The sequence below is a fragment of the Uranotaenia lowii genome, chromosome 1, assembly GCF_029784155.1.
Source record: "Uranotaenia lowii strain MFRU-FL chromosome 1, ASM2978415v1, whole genome shotgun sequence".
Lineage (NCBI taxonomy): Eukaryota > Metazoa > Arthropoda > Insecta > Diptera > Culicidae > Uranotaenia > Uranotaenia lowii.
The window spans coordinates 171,318,960-171,339,269 of record NC_073691.1 but is presented as its reverse complement, the minus strand read 5'-3'; the positions used below and the strand labels follow the sequence as shown (position 1 = coordinate 171,339,269).

The window sequence follows — 20,310 nt, the reverse complement described above, 5'->3', positions numbered from 1 at the left end:
TTCAGCTCTCTAGGTCTTAAGACGGCTGAGTCTATTGAGGCAAGGTTGCGAAATCTCATGAGATTGAGATTTTTTTGAGTGAGATTTTCCCTTTTTGAATCTCAGTGTGATGCTAGGTAATCTCATCGTGAGTATCACAGAATCACAAACGGTTTTTGTCTTAAATGTCAACGCTTTCTCAGACTGAGAATCACGAGCAGAAAAACTACTTTTTGGAAGGCAGAGATGCCATGGAATAATATTTGTGCAAGCTCTTGAACAATGAAACAAGTTTCATAGTTCAGAAAAAGCTGAACATACCACGACTTTTTAAAAACTGTCAGTTATACGTTATACTTAATGAATGTTAAGGGCTAGTTATACTTTTTTTTAAACATTTTTATAGAGAACATACTATTAAAAGCTCAGTACAATCAGGTTGATGATAGGAATTTGTTTTTTTTTTTTTTATTTATGTCTTAAGCAAAGTTGCGAAATCTCGTTCAGTTAATATTTTATCGAGTGAGGTTCTTCCTTTTTGAATCTCAGTGTGAAACGTTAACGTTGATTGTGAATGAAAGTTTCGATTTTAAAACATCTTTCTGAAGAATGTATTATCATGACTTGTAAGAATCTAATTATAATATTTATGTCTTAGTTTAATGAAAGTTTTACAGAATGAGCAAAAAGTTTTTAATGACCAAATATCGCTCGTATTCAGAAGATTTAAGACATGCAAGTTATGAAATTGTATTTCCTACAGTAATGTACTTTTAAATTTCTTAAAAACGTTGATGCAAAGTTTTGCAATCATGGAAAAGAACCGCAAACATTGAAATGCCCAAGCTCAAAATTCTTCAAAAAGCCCCCAATGGCTTAATGTGTTTGCCAGAAAAAAACATCTCAAATCTTCTGGACATTACAAGAAACTATAAAAAATATAGCAAAATCTGAATTGCTAAATATTTGATTATTATAAATATTAACACAAAAAGTACCGCAAAGACAACTAAGCTGGGAAACACTAAAATTCAGAATTAAAATTATAAGGATCCACCGGGCCTAATTTTACTAATTTAGTATCTTTGAATTACAGAAAGTTTTATTGTCAATTTTGCAAAAAAAAGTTTTGTGATTTTATTTATAGCATTCGAGCTATGCTTTGCTTTTACTTGAAGCGACAACCTTAAAAAAATTTAATTTATAGGTAGCTATGTAGAGTTTTAATATGACTGAAGAAAATAGTTTCTTAATCTTCCAAACAAATTAAATTTTAAAATATAAAAATTAAAAAAAAGATTGTTAACAACGAATAACCATTCCAATTAAATCGCATGGCATCCCAGCTTATGCAACCGGCTGGAATCGACCACATATGAAAAGCATTTATGAACCAAATAAAAAGTAATCCCGCATACGAAAAAACTCTACCTCAAATAATCAAAACGATATTTGAACAGCTCCTGCAACTGTGACTGTTTATATAAACATAGCTGTTGGGTACAACTATGCAAATCAAATAAATAAATTTTAAATAAAACGATTCAAACCAAGCATCCACGTTCATATGAAAAGTCACGTTAATGGTGAGTTCATCTGAATGGTTTGAACAATTAACCAACGTTTTTCATCAACCGTAAAAATCATCTCGAACGATTACTGTTAACGTCCATACAATTCTGACACCTCAAATTTCTGGATGGCAGCCAGGTGCCAGGTGGTTTTGTCAAAAATCAAGACAACGCGAAGAAAAAATTAAGATTTTTTAAGATACCTAAAAATTTATGGAAATTATATGCAGCTCTTCATAGATTGCATAAACAAAGGCGAAATACAGGTGCTCTATCTGCCATAATCTATGCAACAGTTGTTTGGCTGGAATACAGCTCATATAGAAAATCACCATTTAACTATATATCATCTGAACGGAAGATTACCATCGGATAAAAACGACTTTTACTTGTTTTATCACAGTTTTGTTCAAAGTTCTCATAGTTCGATTACAAATGCTATTATAATTGAGAATTTTTTTTGAAGTCAAATTTCAAAAAATCAGGACAATTCGAGAGTTTTGAAAAAAAAAGGACGATCTCTCGAAAATCAGGACAAATCCTAATAAATCAGGACACCTGGCACCTCTGATGGCAGCTGTCATGCAGTTTCGAAAGACGAAGAAAAAGAATAAGAAATTGGAGAATTTGATTTTGGTGTTCGGTTTGAAACCAAACAGCAACTCGAACGAATTTTTGATGCTGAATATCAAGAATTCTTGCGAAATTGCTGTTGAATCTGTCTCAATGGACCACAAAGCCGGTGCATCGAAGGGTGGACTAAGCACAACTCAACAGTTAGGCCAAAAAATGCATAATATTTCAGGTGAGTGTGTTTGTTTTTCTATTTTCGCCTGCTTATGGGGTAGCCAAACATCATTTTTCCAATTTCCTTTATGTTTCTGACTGTTTTGTTTTTCATTTCATTTTAGTGTCGCCGAATGCAAGTTTTTTATTCAGCCCGAGTTCCCCGACCGTGGGGGATGCCCTTGCTGGTGTAGCGATTGGCCCTGCAGTGCAGATTTTGGACCAAATGCCAATATCTATGCTCACATCATTCACCATTGAAAATAGATAAGCTACGCAAGGTGAATCATAGAAATAATTAAAAAGATCCTGATAGCAGTAAGTGTAAGTTAAAATGGAAAAATAAAATGTAGATAAAGTGAAATCGAATAACTTTATATGAAATCCGAAAACTCCGAAAAATATTCCCTTTTGGTGCATCCGCCATTAACGGTTCCCATAACCATCAGTACAACGCTGGAAGAACATTTTGTGGAATCGTGATATAACTATTGTTGTAAACGTTCAGTTTCAAGCATACTTCAAGGAAAACTATAACGATAACTGTTGTAAGTTCTAAATATGTTTCCATAAGCGGTTTTGGGACGGTTTCTTAACTGTTTGTATTACAGTTCTTCCATATAAGTGTTTTAACAGTTTTTAACAGTTACATAACCTAACAACATATTTAAAATACAGTCATTTTGGAATTCACGATTCAAGCGATGTTTTTCACAGTTTCAATAATCGTTTGCTTAACTTTTATTTACGCTTCATAAAATCGTCGATAGACTATTTCAGAAATCGTTTGGTTACAATCCATATTTATGCGGGATGAAGAAATATCAAAATTTTCCCTTTCAAATGGAAGCGGTGGTTTGTAGCTTCTATCCTAATGGTTAATCTTTTTTATTTCAATTTAAAAAAGACATTTTAATGATTTTTTATGCATTTTAACGATTTTCTTTTTCAAGAGAAGGAAAGCCAGTTTTATTTGCACCGGTTCACAGATCTTTTTCAAATATTATCTCGACTCGCGTGATGTTTGAAATTCCCTGTGGGAAATTTCTGAAGTAGAAAACATGATCGTTGCACCAAAAAGTAGGATATGATTCATACCAGCCTATCTAATGTCCGATAAATTCACTTATTCTATTAAGAGCGTTTCCAGAAAATTTATTGAATTCTAAATAGTAAAAAGAATATGACAGAAATAATAATGTGCCATTGAATATTAAGATTGATCAAATATTATTGTACTACCATTTGGAGTAATTGTAAAATCGCTTCTTTTGTTAAGCGGCCTTATTTCTAATTTTTTGATTACTATCCTATGAGCTTTTAGACACATGCATAAGAGATGAATTGTTCTTTTATTATCATAGCTGGATTTTTTTTAACGATTTTTGAGTGCGTTTAAAAATGCCCTCCAAAAGAAATTCGTGAAACCCTTGGAAAAAAACACTGTTCAATTTTATTAAAATGGCTAGTTAAGACTGTTAATTGATCATTCACAGCCTAGTTCATCATTTTGAAGTGGTTTTTGTGAAATCGGGAATGTTAAGATTGGTTTCGAAAATTGGTTTTCTCTACGGTTGTTCCGGATTTTTTACAGTCTCTAAGTGACTGTTCTGCAGAAAATTGCACCACCAATGAGTAGTTTGGAACAGAAAAGGGATGTCAAGGACCAAGGACGTTTAAAAAAAGATCGCTTGAAAAGAGATTTAAATAAAAGTTGAAACAAAGGACAGCTTATCACTGACATCACGGCTTCTATTTTTTTATTTAGTTGATATAAAAAAGTAGGTTTTAATTCTGAATGTATAGATGCATATTTGTTAGAATACATGATCTTTATTAATATTTCCAAATTTAGATATCCTTCACTCGTACACAACATGCTCTGAAGAAGGAACCGCATGAAATTTGATGACTGTGATCATATTACAGTTCAACATATGTTTTTTTTTATATGTCAACAGCCGAGAAAATACAAAAAAAAACCTAAAAAAATCTGAGTTTTGACCTTTTTTTTGTAAAAATTTCAGCCCTTGAGAGTTAAACCAAATATCGATTTTTCTATTAATGTATTCTATGCTTAGCTAACTAAGCATATTTTACTGATTTCAAATAGCCAGAAAATCGATTAGAAATGTTGCTATTAATCCCATATTATGTAGTTGCTTTTAATTTTGAAAACCAACAAAACGTCAACGACTGAATTTTATATTTTTTTATTTAAGTCGTATTGACTATGAAATTATGTTATAAATTGTTTAGTACCAAAGCGCCGTATTTGCAAATAATATTATAAAATTAAAGTGTTGTTCTCAACATTTTTAAGGTAGTGTGTTGTGTACATAGACACTTTTTAAAACATAGGTACCACGAGCTTTAACACTTTCGTTATTAAAAAGTTTCAATAAAGTCCAATCATTAAAGCGCTTTTATTTTCTTTATATCAAAGCGTTTGGAGTCGTTCAACTTGGCGTGTCGCTAGTGTGAAAAGCTAATCACATTATATGATACATTCAAATATTCCATAGATTCGTTACAAATTTTACTGTCGTCAAAAAATAGTAGGGGAAAAAGTGGGGAATATAGCTGAAGATTTCTCTAATGGGATTCTGGATTTTTTTCTAGATGTGATGCTCAGTGAATTTCGTTTGACATCAACAGCTTTGAGCATCACAACGAAATTCATTGTGCTGCTTAATTGATACTCATCACGGTGAGTATCAATTTCAAATGATTATCTGAAATCTTGCAACTCTGTATTGAGGACAAACATACGGAAATTGCTTTTTAAGCGGGCCATAGACTACAACACATTTGGGCCAATGCGATGAAATCCGATGGAATTCTGACGATGTGAATACGATTTGCACGGTGAATGGCACTGCTTGAATAAAGGCCAACGGTTTGAGTAAAATCCGTCGGGATCGAAATTTTGTTGGCCAAATCGAAAACTGAGGCTTTGCATCGAGATTTCAATGGCATGAATTTGAAGACTTTTGCGAGAATCTGATTTCATAAATGAAAATCTCACACTCACTAATACCATCGCATTCTTCACGTAAAAAACCATGTGATAAAAATTGAAAAGCAAGTAATACACACACAAAAAACGAACATTTTTCCGTTGACACTAATTTGACGATGGTTCAAAATGTAAATGTAACAAAGTTGAGCTATTGAAAAATAACTTCTATTGTCAAAAGTAGTCAAATTTTGTCAACAGAACTCAGATTTTCAACATTTGAACTGAATATTCATTCCGAATTCTTAATTTTAAATTTATCCACTAGCATCTAAGACTCAAAGCGATTCACAATAATAAATCTATAATTATGACCGGCTTCTATTTTTCTTATTTTCGGTTCCCCTGCCCTCACCCTCCAGTGGAAGAAATATAAAACCAACTTTAATAGCTTCCATTAGTCATCCACGCACGTTAACTGTGTCTTATTGCTTGTTTTTACAATTGATCTCACAAATTTAATGTCCCAAGTTGGCTAATAAAAGAAGAAAAATTGCACTTACTGGCTAGTTGTTCTGTTCTACCACCGCCGGATAGTGTTTAGCTTTTTTATCCCGAAGGAAACTATAATGCAATGGATCAGGCTCGTGCGAAGCCCTTTTCAACGGGAAGGGGTTTGAAATTCAAACTATTTAAGCGAGAAATAACACAGAAAAGGGAGACAATTTTACCAAATTATTTTCCAGGCACAACTTTTATTCTCAATACAAACTTAAGTTTTTGAAATTATTTTTCGACACACGACAGTTTAGGAAATACTATCGATTTTTTAATACAGTGAGCGAAATAAGAATAGTACGTACCACTATGAGTTTTGCTCGTAAAACTATGAATGATTGGAAATCATCAAAATTTTCTTCTACAGTTTGTTCTAAACTGTTTAACGGATAAATCAATTATAAGTTTACTATTTTTGGATGAAGAAATTGGCGTTGAGGACTAACAATATGAAAAAGGGTGCAAAATAAGAATAGTACCATTTATGTTATTCTACAAAAATCCTCTTAAAATTAACTTTACAAAAGTTATACACTTTTATAAAGTAAACTTTATCACATAAGAAATGCTCCTACGAACTTTTCAAATAGATAACTTCATTTTTATGCGTTTTCTAGCATTCGAAAGGTATTGAAAGAGTTTTTAAAGAAATTTTCCTCCAGCACTAAGGAATTTTGCATTTGAGTTATAATATTGTCGCCGAATCCCCAAACCGGAGTTTTCGTAAACATCAGCGACGGCGATATCACTGACGACATTGCATGTTGACCAGACATCTATTCTCGAAATAAGTACCTACATAGTACCACTATATATTGCTGATCCACTCTTTTTTTCTATTTCTGCGATAGCTGATTTGGGCTCCCGTAGGGTACCACTGTAAAAAAAATTACAGTATTCAAGAAAAAAATGAGCATTTTTCTACGTAAGGATTATTTATCGACTGAAATTAAATCGGATGAACAAGCGGAAAACATTTAAAGATGATTTAATAAAAAGTTGTCAAACAAACATGTATACCAAATATTATTATCGGATTATCTATTGTTTATAAAACAAAAAATTGTGTTTGCCTTGAGCTTGGTCAATCAGCGGTCGAAATCACGGAAAAATGATTAATAAAAAAACTGTTTGCGATGGGGTCAATCAGCGGACAAATTCACGAAAAAAAAAGAAAACGCTGTAGTTGTTTAAATAAGTTTAGAGTTCGACGACACGGTAGCGATCATTCATTGAATGTTGGATTTCGTGCTATGTTTTGCAGTCGGAGTTATCCGTATAAAGTTTAACTGAAAAGCGGTTAGCGTGTAGAAAACCGACAGATTTTATACTGATTTGACAGATCGCACAAGTTTCGCAGTTATGAGTGCGCAGTCCAATTTTTTGCGATGCGAATGGTATTATTTCCTATAATAGATCATTATCCGTACACAACTCCTTTTTTTAACTTCTCATACACGATTTGTTACATTTTAACGACAACATAATTGAATTCGACCAGCATATAAAGTTTCAAAGACGCATTTATCGCTTAAAAAATCTTCGTCATGCCAAATTCGTTAATTCTCAGGCTATGGAAAAATGTGTTTTCAATAGTGTTCATTATTTTTTGTTTTGTCTGGGATTTTAACGCTCGTAATTATTTCAATCTCAATGAATACTAAGAATAATAATATTTCATTACGATGACTTCATGTTTTGTCCTCTCTTGCAAAATAATGATTTGAAGATTGATTCAAGAATTTACTTCTTAACTTTTCAATGAAATTAGTGAGTAAGAGTGAATTTTTTAACTGTGTTTACTGCTCCGGCTAGCCTACCGCACGGAAGGCTACCGTCGCTCGATTAGAAATTTTCCCAGTAACCGCAATATGTACCAATATATGAAGAAAATTTGTGTTTTTCTTATTGATGATTACAGTTCATCAAGTTGGATAAAGATTGCACAGTAAAATGCAAACAAAAGATAAAGATTTTACAGCCATTTCTTTAAAACGTGGGTCGATAGCATTTCAACTGCCGATCAAGTTAGTAAGTAAACTATCTAAAACTTTGTCGTTTGTATACATAATGAAACTTTTCTATTTTTTAAATTTAATTTCATAAGTTCATGCGATGGGTGTTAAATACCAAATAACCATTCAAAAATGTTTAGGCAGGTTGTACATTAATGCTTGAAAGTGATTTTTACGTTAGCGTGCATGTTTAACGGAAATAAACAAATCTTCGTTAAGTTTGTTTTTAAAGACATCTGTTGGCTATATGCTGAGTTATTTTTTCTTTAACCCTCATCCGCATCAGATTTCATGATTGCGTATTCAGGAAAAATTGAATTTTCGCAACGGTAGTTAGACCCAAGGAATATTAAAAGAAGGTAGTGCCGAGAGCCATATTGGATTTTTTTCGTGACGTCACTGTTGCCAAGCTGTCGCAGGTTTATACTGGTAAAACTCAAATTTCAAAGTTAAACACATTAAAGAACTAAATTAAAATCCAATTTGATTCGGATTATGTTGTAAGGCCACTAGTTGATTGTGCTATGAGGTTTCTTTGTGTTTAATTGACTGCAGTGTGTATTATTCTTGAATTTGTTATTGAATGTACAGTTATGCTCTATGTGAAACGAGCAAATTAATAATTTTCCCCTTTCAAAAGGTCTGATTGGTTGCTTATGGTAGTGCACCTCATCGTCATGATTTGAATCTAACATGGTGTACCAAATGAATTTCTAGTTTAGAACAACTAACCCCAATAAAACCATTGCAACTTTGGTTTACTTCCTTACTTGGCTTAATTCCAATAAAAGATTGTGTTTGGATTCGAAAAATACAGTTTTTGGTTATTTTATTTTATCAACGATTCAAGCCTAACTGATTTAAACATTTATAAGCAAAATTTTGAACTAATTATCAAGTTTTGTCAATTTGAGTTAGGATGCCTAAGCAACTGCAATCGTCTGAATTAAAGCAAAACAACTTCTACATTCAACTTTTTTAGTATCAGTCTTGAAGAACACTAATATTTCTAGAATTGTGTGAATCAAAAGTTGAAAAAATCTTCAATTTTTTTTTAATTGCTAACAAAAAAGGAAAAATTTCCATATAAATTCATAGACTATTGGCAACAGTGACGTCACAGGCGGTACTAATACTAAAGCAAGGCTGCCTCGGCACTACCTCCTTTAAATATTCCTTGAGTTAGACCCGAAATTTGACAACCGTAATTTGACAGCTCTGCTGATGGGTTGCATTTTCGTCAGTGTAGCCGAGAAACACTAAAGCAAATCATCATATGATATGTAAATCGTTTTTTAAAGATGCACTAAATTATTATTTTAATGAATAAATCGACTTCTCGGCGAGTTTTGAAAATTATTAGATATCGAAAAGAGTCGGTTACTTTAAAACATCTATGACATATTTGAAACATTCGTTGTACTGTATATTATGTGATAATGTTGAATGTTTGTGTTGACTCAATTCATTCAAATTTAGGATTTCAAGTTTAGTTTCTATTCTATATTTCTATCGCGCCAGCACTTAATTTAACTTCAGATGATGGACTTCCAACGAAGAAAAAATATGTTTGTACTAGATTGTCGGAAGTATTTGTGTTGTAAGTTATTGGGTTTTACTTAATATTTAAATAATTAATCACGGTTTCAAGATTTTTTTTCATAGAACAATTTTTGAATAAACATGATAAAAATACTACGTAATCATTAAAGTTGCATGCCAACATCATTTTCAGTCGTTTTTTTTTTGGGATTTTCATTCGTAAGGGTATTTCATCGCTCAAGATTTTTCAGTCGTTATTTAAATCGTTATTTAAATAACGCTTGAAAAATCTTGAGAACTGAATCATCCTTGCGGATGAAAATCACAAAAAACAGCAACTTAGAGAAAGCTGGCAAAAGTAATTTAACTACTTTATGACATTTTTACTGAAACTAAACTCTGGAAAAAGTTTTTGACAATTTGTTCCGAACACAAAAATTTGCAAAAGATTCAAAGTTTGAAAGAAAAATTTCTTATATTGTATGTTAATCCTTCGATTATATGTATAAAAATACGGAGAAAAACAATTCGAAATAAGCTCTGCATTCTTTCTTCTTTTTCCTTCTGATTGAAGTTTCAAATCAAGTTTACCAAAGTTCTTTAAATAGGTAAACAATGTTCCAATCAGAACGTTACCATGTGCAGTAATCATTTTAATTGGTTTGAAATGTTGCTAAAAATCATGATTGATTCTGAAACATGATGTTTGTTTTAGTAAAAAACGCACGAAAATGTTCTGAAGATTTATTTCAGTTCCAAAGTTCGGTTTCCATGTTTGACGTTTGCGGTTGTGCTTCTTCTTCTTCAGGAAGAGTTGAGAAAATCCAAAATAAGTATGAAAGAGCAATACCCTAATCAGGGTGGGTCAGCTTTACCCGCCTTGACCCTAATCAGCACTAGGAGTGTCAATTTGACACTACAAGCTCAAACTTTTGGCGTGTTCAACGGATCTAAACAAAACTTATTTCAATAGAAACTTTGTAATGTCAGTAAAATATGTTTAGAACATGATATATAGCTAAAGCTACTAGTTTTTTCGTTATTCAGCATGAAAGAAAAAAAATCCGAAAAAACATGCCTCAGGAAAACTGCTGTTGTTCATAGGGGGGAGTCGTCTATGGCCGGACATCGCATATGGCCGGACAACATAGATTTTTCGAAAACACAATATCCTAATAATGTTTTAACACCATAAAAATAAAGTAAATAGTAGCCTGATATGGTGTTAGAAATATGGTAATCCAATCTGAAAGAGTAAACCGATGATAGGCATCTAAAGCTTTTGCCTAGTACTACAGAGAGGATCGCCTAAACTTTGCATTTGTATTGTGGTCAGTTTTTTTGGCTTGTAAAATTTGAAACGCACATGAACGACATCGTTGATTGGTTATCTTTCGACTACAGTAGATATAAGATAACAAAACGGGAGTTCAAACGAAATATTAGGAAAATTAAAAAAAAATGCGATTTATCTATGACCGGACACCAAATTGTTGTCTATGACCGGACAAGAAAATATTCAAGATTATAGATGATTTCAACTTGAAACTTTCATTTTTTTTTATCTCTTTAGCACCCTCAAATGGTTATCAGAAGATAAGGATTCAGCCACGAAACTATTTTGGTCCTCTGAAAAACTTTAAATTTTGCTGTCCGGCCATAGACAATTTTTCTTTAGTTTTTTCGTAACAAATGTTTCATTCTGGTTTGTCAAAAAAACTTTAATGACTGGCTTCGTAGAACGTTCAGTATTGGAAAACACATACTCACAAGACCTGTGTAAGTGATTTCAGTCATTATGCTACGTTTTTGTGCTTTTGGTGACAACTTTAGTGAAGTAATTCGTAGTGTCCGGCCATAGACAACACTTGGAAATGAGTACAAACTAACATGAAATGATTTCTTTTACCACATGAATATGTTGTGAATTTATTTTTCTAATTTAGTTAAGTGATCTCAATATTGATACTTTTCAAATCAGTAGACACGCATTATTATTTCTTTTTCGGCTTCGCTCTCTGCCCAAATCACCACCCACGGTACCTACTCGGAGAGCAAACAAACACGTTTTGCTGGGCGCGCTGCTTGTGGTTCTAGAAATTCAGGAATGGTTTTACGTTTATAATTTGCATATTTTTGTGAAATCTCACAGCGTGAATTGTTGCACCTCACTAGAATGTAGATTAAATTTGCTTTCCAATGAATATACTTTTGATTGGTTCAAAGAAAGTAAAAGCACTGAAAATCCGGGTACAACCTGACGGTGGACCACAAAAACCGATGAAATTTCAATTTGTAAAAAAATCGCGCAAAGTAGTCAACTTTGAAAAATTCCAGTAAATTAAATTTTTGTTGCATCGAAAATCTATACACTTCAAAATGTTAGAATTTCAATAAATTTTGTAGTCATATTTTTTTAAAAACTCTACCATCGCTCAAACAGTATTTACTAGCAATCGAATGAAAAGTAGGTTTTTCAGACACCTTTTTTGAACTTTTTGTGACCATTTCATTAAAAAAATTTAAAAAAAATATTTCTTGGCTTCATGATGTAGGCATTAACTTCAGCTTTCATATGCATAAGGCAAATATTTTTTTTGGGGGGGGAAATATATGAACTACAGCAGTTTTCCTGAGGCATGTTTTTTCGGATTTTTTTTCTTACATGCTGAATAACGAGAAAACTATAAGCTTTAGCTATATATAATGTTCTAAACATATTTTACTGACATTACATGGTTTCTTTTGATATAAGTTTTAATGAAGTTAATTATAATTCAAACGACTTAGATAGATTTTACTTTGAAGTGTCAAATTGACACTCTAAGTCGGAAAAGGGAGTTTTTTGTCCAGGCTTCCAGGGTTCGTCCATAAAAAAAAGTAAAGATACAATATTCAAGAATTTTTTAAATCATTTGGGGTCCCCGAAGAAATTTTTGTATTTTGAAGCTTCTGAAAAAAGTTACAAGCCTTCAAACTTTAAATAGTGTCAAAATGACACTCTAATGCGGATGAGGGTTAAAATAACGGTTGGAATTTATACACAAGATTTGGAAATTCAAAGATCACTAATTCAAATAATTAGAATCGAATCAAGGTCGCTGAAAAGTGAATTTCCTATACCTACTTGCAATCTGAATAACAGATGGCTATTATTATTATTGGTATAATTTGCAATTGAATCGGAAGTTGAGATGAGCAGAAACTTCGGCAGTAGTATATTCTGGTGCTTTTGAGGTGCTTTTTTGAAAACACAGAAAAGCTTTCTCCAAAAGATCTCCAACAAAACTGTGTTGGAAAACTAATTTGAAATTATGCACCGAAAAAACTCTTCACATGAACGCTACGTGAAAATGTTCATGGATTTTTGCCACCATGAAAATCACGTGGAACCTACGTGAATTTCAGGTAGCTAACAGAGCTAGCGCAGCAAGCACAATTCGCGTAATTTTCATGTGAGTTGTATGTGAAATCAACGTAGATTCAATGTAGATATGGATGCGTTCTGCTACATGCAATTCACGTAGATTTAATTGTAATATTGACGTAGGGAGGTTTTTCCGAATATTTAAACATAAAATGTTTTGATTTTTAAAGTAAACTTTATTATTCGTTAAAACTACATAACGCATATGCACTTTCCACTTTGAAACTGACATTTTTTTGAATTCACTTCACTTAAATAATTAAACACAATTTCGTCGAAAAATGGCTGTTTTGTACCTTTAGCGGTTGCTTGGCCGTCTAAGCTGCCTCAATTTCAAATCCTGTTGAAAAAACAAAGATGTAAATATCAACCACACTACAAAATTTCATTACTTACGAAATAAATATCAGCTTCTCCATCACTCTGTTTTTTGTTGTCTTTATGCACCAACTGTCGGATCTGCGCCATATTGAAACTGGTATTCTTTCACACAGATTATACGTGAATAAGCCATTAAGTTTTACGTGAACATCACATAGAATGCACCAAAGCCCCCTGTACTTGGCGGATCACTGTATTTTCACGTAAATCGAATGTGTCTTTGTTGCTGTAAAAGTGATAAAAATGTACGTTGTATGTGACTTATTTTGCCCAATTCCCATGAGTGAACTATGTTTACTAATTAATAAACTTGATGATGCAGAAGGGATTTATATGCACGTTGTAAGCGACTAAAGTCACACAAAAGGCACAAAAGTGCTTAAAACGGGATTTATTAAGTCACAAAAAGTGCATTCTTTCTGGCTGGTTGGCTGTCTGGTTGGACGGGTGACCCTGCAGGTATGCTACAAAATCATATCACCACTTCGAGTTTTAGATTCAGTTTTAACAACGAAGGTCGGGGTTCGATCCCCAAGCCGGGCATGTTTTTTTTTCAATAAGGATTTGATTATACTCGAGTGACCATTCTGATACTTGAGTGACCATTCTTATGCGATGTATGTATGTGGGAAATGTAGAAAAGAAGCAATTGATCAGCAAATTGAACAAATCTCGACAAACTTTGAAATCCAGCGCGAGGCATCATGGCGGCACCACTGATCATACTGACAGGACACTTAGAACCAAAATTTGATCATTTTCTGGCTAATTTTTTTCGTCAAATTTAGCAGGTTCGCAATACCGATGGTAGGTGGCGAACCTACCATTTTTCCGATACAAATGCCCTGTAGGAAAAATGTACCTGTTTAGCCCGATTTTATCGTCTGAATTGCCTGTTTTTTTCGAATGTTGGGTGGCACTTTCTAACTGGGATAGCATTTCTTCAAATCGATCGATGCGTACTCTGGAATCGATATTGCGTACTGTTGGAAAAATTATCCAACAAACGAAATCGAGAGTCTAGTCAGTATGGTCAGTGGCGGCACCATGTAATGAACATAGTAAATAATCAACAGAAGGTGATATGCCGATGCCAAGGGTGCAATGAGGATAGAGACAGATTATGTATAAAATGGCCGCTTGAAGCTGAATAGAAAGTCATTAAGATTTGTTTTGAAATCGAAAGTATCAATAAGAACTTAAATTTTTAGCTGATAGAACGCACTCCATATCAATGATGGGGTTGAGTAAGCTTTTTTGTACCTGTTTTATGGGACTCCTGGTTATTTGGGGACTGATTTACAGCCTTTTTCCCGAGGTATGTTTAAAAAAAAAAAAATCTTGGACTTTTAATAATTTTAAAATAAATGATTGTAGCGGAAAATTGTCTGAGAATCATATTTGAGTCACATTAGAAGCTTTCTAAAGCTATAAGTTTTGTAGAAATCGGTTAAAAAACATGAGAGTTTAAAGTTTAAGCAAAAAAGGTGTTTGCCGTCATTTAACCGCTCGCGGTATGAATAGGTATATACGAAGTGTCGGTATGTTTAGTTTTAAATAAAGCTCATTTTTCATTTCTTCTCGGATGTTATTTTAAAAAAAATCAAGGCTTTCTCAACGGTCTATTCGTGTGCAAAAGGGGTAGTCAGTTTATTTGTTGTTAGTATTTATTTATTTCAGTTTCTGTTCCAGCCATGAATAGTGGTTAGATTTACCAAATATGATTCCCTGATCGTTCCATTAACACTAGCGACAATTAATTAACCTAAAACTTTCAGTTACAGGTTTCTTTAGGTTATATATTTCGTTGGTTGTCTCTCAATCAACCATTACAACATTTAGTGTCATTTTGATTTTGACGTGTTAGGCTTTCGGTTTTGATATCTCCTCGAGATTCTAACAATTTATTTTGTTTTGTTTTTTTTTCTCATTAAATAATTTGTTTGTGCTTTGAACTTCTCGGCAATGCTCAGGTACTCTTTGTGTGTTTAGTTTATTTTCTCTTATTCGAGCTGCTTTTGGGTACTTTTTCTTCTTCTCATATTTTAAGGATTATGGTTTCGTTTGAAGTTTCTAGGTATTGATTTTTTTAATCAAGGTGGCATTTGTGACTGGAAGAAATCTTGAATTGGATTTTGGACGAAACTTTGTTCAATTTTTAATCATAAATTTAGAGATAAATCTTGGGATGGGTTGGACAAAGGGTTCCGTCCATCGATAATCCCGTACCAAATTCATACGTTTATCTATAATTATTTTTAACGGTTCACGAGTTTCACTTCTTGAGAATGCTTTGGTTCTGGGAAGTTCGTACTTCGGGCATATCCGATGCTCGCAACGAGGGCTGAAGATTGTCCGGAGATGATTTTGCCTATTACGATTCTGAAGTTATTTTGGGGAAAGTGGACAATCCAACATTATGGCAGAGTGGATGCTTGAGATGGAAACGAAGCGTGGCGCGGATTTTCTACAGATGTGTCTGTGCACGTGTGCGTGTACCGTCTCGAGATTTTCATTTTATTTTTTTTACCGAATTCTCGTCTGCCCATTCCCAGATGCTTCTTGAGAATCCTGCGATAGGACCGAGTCTGCGGATATTCGGTTGACACAAGCACACGCTTCTGAGTTGTTTCGAAACAAAAAATAAAGGAGGGTTGAGATTTGCCCGGCACCAAACGATTCCAGTAGGCCAAGGAGGGTCCCTTTTTCTCGGATTCTGAATAGTGCCAGTGATTTCGGTATTGTATACGATTCTGTTTTGCGTTCAAGGGTTACTTTGGTTGGTTGGCTAACTGGCGTCATTTTTGACCCATCCCATGAATTTTGTATTCGGAATAGGCCCGACTTTAGACGAGGGGACGAGTTTTCCCGTGTTTATTGAAAGTCAATTTGCTATGTTGACAGTTGATAATTTTTCCCCTGCTCAATGAAACAATTTTTGCAGGATTTGCTTTTATTGTTTTTTTTTTATTTGCCACGTTTTTCTGACCGGATTCGTAGGAAGGTTGAATTTTTTTCAAATTTGGGTCAAAATGTTGACATAGTTTTTTGTTGTTGTTGTAGTTAAATTTGAGGCGCAATATGTTAAATTTGAAACAGTCGATCCATACTAGGACTGAGGAAGCGGATTTTTATACAGACAAAAATATTTGAGCCCTATCAAACATTGTCAACGCAATCCCATCCTTGAAGGCGACAATTTTGGAGTGATTTTGCTTATGTTTTGAGATGGTCAATTTAATGTTGATGTAGATTTTTTTTAAAAAACAGACTTTGTGATTCGTGATCTAGACTTTGTTTTGAATTTCGTTTTATTTTTTTTATATCAATAGATACAAATACCTATTTTTATATTCCAGTAGTTCAGAGATTTAATTTAAAACAAATTTCAGTTTGTTTCAATTGATATAAATTTCTTGTGGCAAAAAAACGATTTTTTTAACAATATTTTGTCTAAAAGTTATTGTTTTTGCTTGGTAACTTATGCCCGGTGTGAAATTTGAAGTTCCCTTCGGTTAAATTTTCATTGATATTTAAAAGAAATTTTTTTGGAATTATGATTTTGAAATAAAAAGTTGGATTGATATTTTGATAGAATCCTCAAAACTAATTCAAACTAAAATGACTCTCAAAAATGGTTTTAAATCCGTGAAAGTGCGGATTGCCGGAATCATTTTTTGTAAGATAAAATTTTTAACTTAACAAACATGTTATATTTTTAAAAGGTAGATTCATTTACAAAAATGTGTCACCTTTTTTTTTTTTTTATTCAATCAAGTATAATTTTAAATACAGCCAAGGTTGTTGCCAATTTGATCATATTTTTTTTGTTTTCAGTGTGCAGAAATGTCAAATGGTTCAACAAAATGAAATAATTTTGAGATCCTCTATCAAGAAGTTGCTCTTCTATCGTTTTCAAATTCTACTCTTTTTCAATGAAGAATTCGTGGAAGTTTAGCATAAATTTCTCCTTTAGAAATTTTTGGACCGTGTATATTGAGTGTTTGGTTTTTTTTTGATAATGTAAAAATTTGTGAAAAACAGATTTTGTGATGTAGACATGTTTTGAATTTTGTTTATTTTGGAATCAATAGATACAAATTTTTGGCATTCGGTGCTCATGAAAATGATTCTGAATTTTGATTTAGATTTTTCAGCTCTTTTTTTTCCAAAGATTGCAGATAAGCCAGTGTTTTGGCCTTTTTTTTAATGGAATTTTAGATCACCTTATCTTTCAAAAGACATATTTTGGTGACTTACCCATTTTTTTCAGATTTTTTGTTTTGATTGTATTTCTGACGCTGAATACTGTTTGAAGTCACGAAAATGGCAGATTTGAATTAGATTTTGAAACTGAAAATTTGAATTTTATTATTTTGTTTTTTTTTGTTTCAAGCCGTTTTAAAAAGCGTTGTCCTGATTTGAGTTTTTTTCGTTGTATCGTTGCAAGTTCGCAATACTTTTAAGTCTGTTTGTTTATAAATTTTTGATACTTGTTTTTTGAGGTTTGTTTTTGAGCCGATATTCGAATAAATCCTAAAAAAAAACATTCAGATTAAAACCAAATTAGTTCAAAGATTTATTACAAAAAGATTTACAGATAGTGTTTAACACTTGTCAATAAGGAAACATGGAGTCAAAGACTTTTTATAGTTTTTGACAACATAAATAACGACATTCTGAGTAGGTAATTTTTCATCAATCAAAAATTTGAAGCCATAAATTATTTCCAAAATTGTTAATTGATCAAAAGATTGATTTTTGACGTAATTTTGCCTTAAGTTTTGGCAAACTTTTTTTGTAATTTTTTTTAAAAGTCAATATAGTATCTGCAAAATACTTTGAACAAGAATTTTTTTAAATTTTTTAACGTTCCAAATTTTTACCCTACCGGATGTTTTCAACATTTTCGTATCATAACCAATATTAAATTTTTAAATCCATAATTAAAAATTTTAAGCCATATGTATGTTTTATAATTTCCAATCAAGATAGTTTTTTATTGCAATTGGCAGAAATTAATTCAAATTTGAAAGATGAAATTTTAGACTGTTTACAATTGGTTGTAAAATAAATGAATTCATTGTTTCAAATTGAACATATAACAATTTTTGATAAACCTTTTTTGAATTTCGTGTTGGTTTTTTTTTTTTCAATTTATAGAATTTTCTATGATAATTTTTTCAAACAAAGTTACACTTATCCTATACAAAACAGAATAATAATTCAAATAAGAAAAAGTAGGTAGTGGTATTTTTTGTTATTCAAGAAAGGCATTCAAAAAAAAATCTTTCTCGCAGATCCAAGAATTTTGAATTTTGATCAAATAAGAAGTAGGTAATAAAACATAATTTTGAGTATATTAATTAATAAACTTAAAGTCAAAGAAAGCTTTTTAAAAATTAAGGTTGATTCTTACCTTAAGATAAATTCAAAATTTTCTTAATCGTATACCGTAGTTTTGATAAATTTTCAACTTGTCCGGACATTAAATTGAAGGCTAAAAGAATGTCTTTCGAGGTCTGTTTTTTGTTTCTATTTTTGAACGTTTCTGATTGCAACTGGATTTCGTGTTTTTTTTTTAACAATGATCAATTGAAAGTTGTTTTTATTTTAATTTAAAAGTAGTTTAAATAAAACTTTAGAAAAGGAAATTCCTGAAAGTTTGATTCTAATATTGGAGTTTGGTGGCGTGTCTATGTTAAGCATGATATTTCGATTTTTTTGTTATCAATTTCTAGATCTGCTAAAAATTTATCTAGGTAAAGTACACCCAAAATTCAGCCTTTACTCCAATCATGAGTTCTTAATATTTCAACGATATTGGCTGTGGATACCAGCGGCGATAATTTGATTTGAGACCGACAGAAATTTTTTTTCGGTTCTGGGATGAATTATCCAATAGGATGAGAATCTCATCAAATGTTTTACTCGAGAGCTTGGGTCTTTATGCCAGTAGTGCGTTTCCAACCATATCAACTTTGGCGCCGGAATTGAAATTTTTCAACATCTTTTTTGGGTGTTGTTTATATTTAAATATTTTAAACTCGTGTTTCACTGTAAACACTTTTTCCTTTTTCGAATAGTTGTTTCTTTTTCATTTTTGATAATAAAGCATGATTTTTTTCAGAAATATGTTAAAAATTTTGATATTGATAAATTTTAGATCGTTTTTTATTAAAAATGGGATTTGAATATGATGTTTGTTGATGATTTTCAGAACAGTCGAAAAATAAGGCCAGTAACGTGGTTAGAATTCTCTTGTGCTTTTCTACGAAATTTATGGCAGTCTTGAAAGTTTAGTTTTTTTTCCTGTACATTTATCATAATAGTAAATTTGGAATTAAAAACTTATTTCAAAGTTGATTTCGTTTTCATGTTTGAGAATTAAGGTTGCCAGATTGCTCGGTTTTATCCGGGTTTGCCCGGATTTGGGAACAGTCCGACCCGGCCCGTTTGCCCGGATTTTATTGAAAAATGCCCGGATTTTTGCCCAAACGAAGAAAAACAAATTGTGTTGTAAAAATTGTTTAATTTATGCCCTCAAAACGAAATTTTTCGTGCAAGTTTTATAAAAATAATCATGGTAGTTTTTTGGAAGCCGGTTTAAAATCTATCGAAGGGTTTTTTTTCTTAATTTTTTTTTTCTTGATTTTTGTTGAGTAATTTCTGGGTTATGAAACAATTTGCCCGGATATTGTCCGGATTTTTGGTTTTAAATTCTGAACTGAAATGTCCGGATTTTGCCTGGTTTCTGTAAAAATTTGCCCGGATTAGTCCTCATAAGATACGGATACGTGCTGAAAATATTCTGGCAACCTTTTTTAGATGCTTGATGTTAGAGGTGAGCAATAAATTTGGGATTTAAATCCAACAGAAAATTGTGTTACGCATTTGAGAATTTTCAAAACCATAATTTTGATTTTATTGAAAGTTAATTCGGTGTTCCTTTTTTGACGTAGGTTATAGTTTTATATTTTTTTAAAATGTTTTCCTGTAACCAACTGTTTTTCTTTTGTTGAGATTTTCCCATAATGAAGTTTGTGTTTAAAATCAATTCGAAAGTTGACAGATGCTCTAGCAAGGTAGGTT

The 20,310-nt window shown here is 32.3% G+C and overlaps 1 long non-coding RNA gene across 1 annotated transcript; it reads left to right on the top strand.

Moving 5' to 3' along the window:
- The first annotated feature begins 2,155 nt into the window (after nt 1-2,155).
- Nucleotides 2,156-2,700, top strand: LOC129739909 (uncharacterized). Its single transcript, XR_008736011.1, has 2 exons — nt 2,156-2,355; nt 2,462-2,700. It is a non-coding gene; the product is annotated as an uncharacterized LOC129739909 (long non-coding RNA).
- The last annotated feature ends 17,610 nt before the right edge of the window (nt 2,701-20,310 follow it).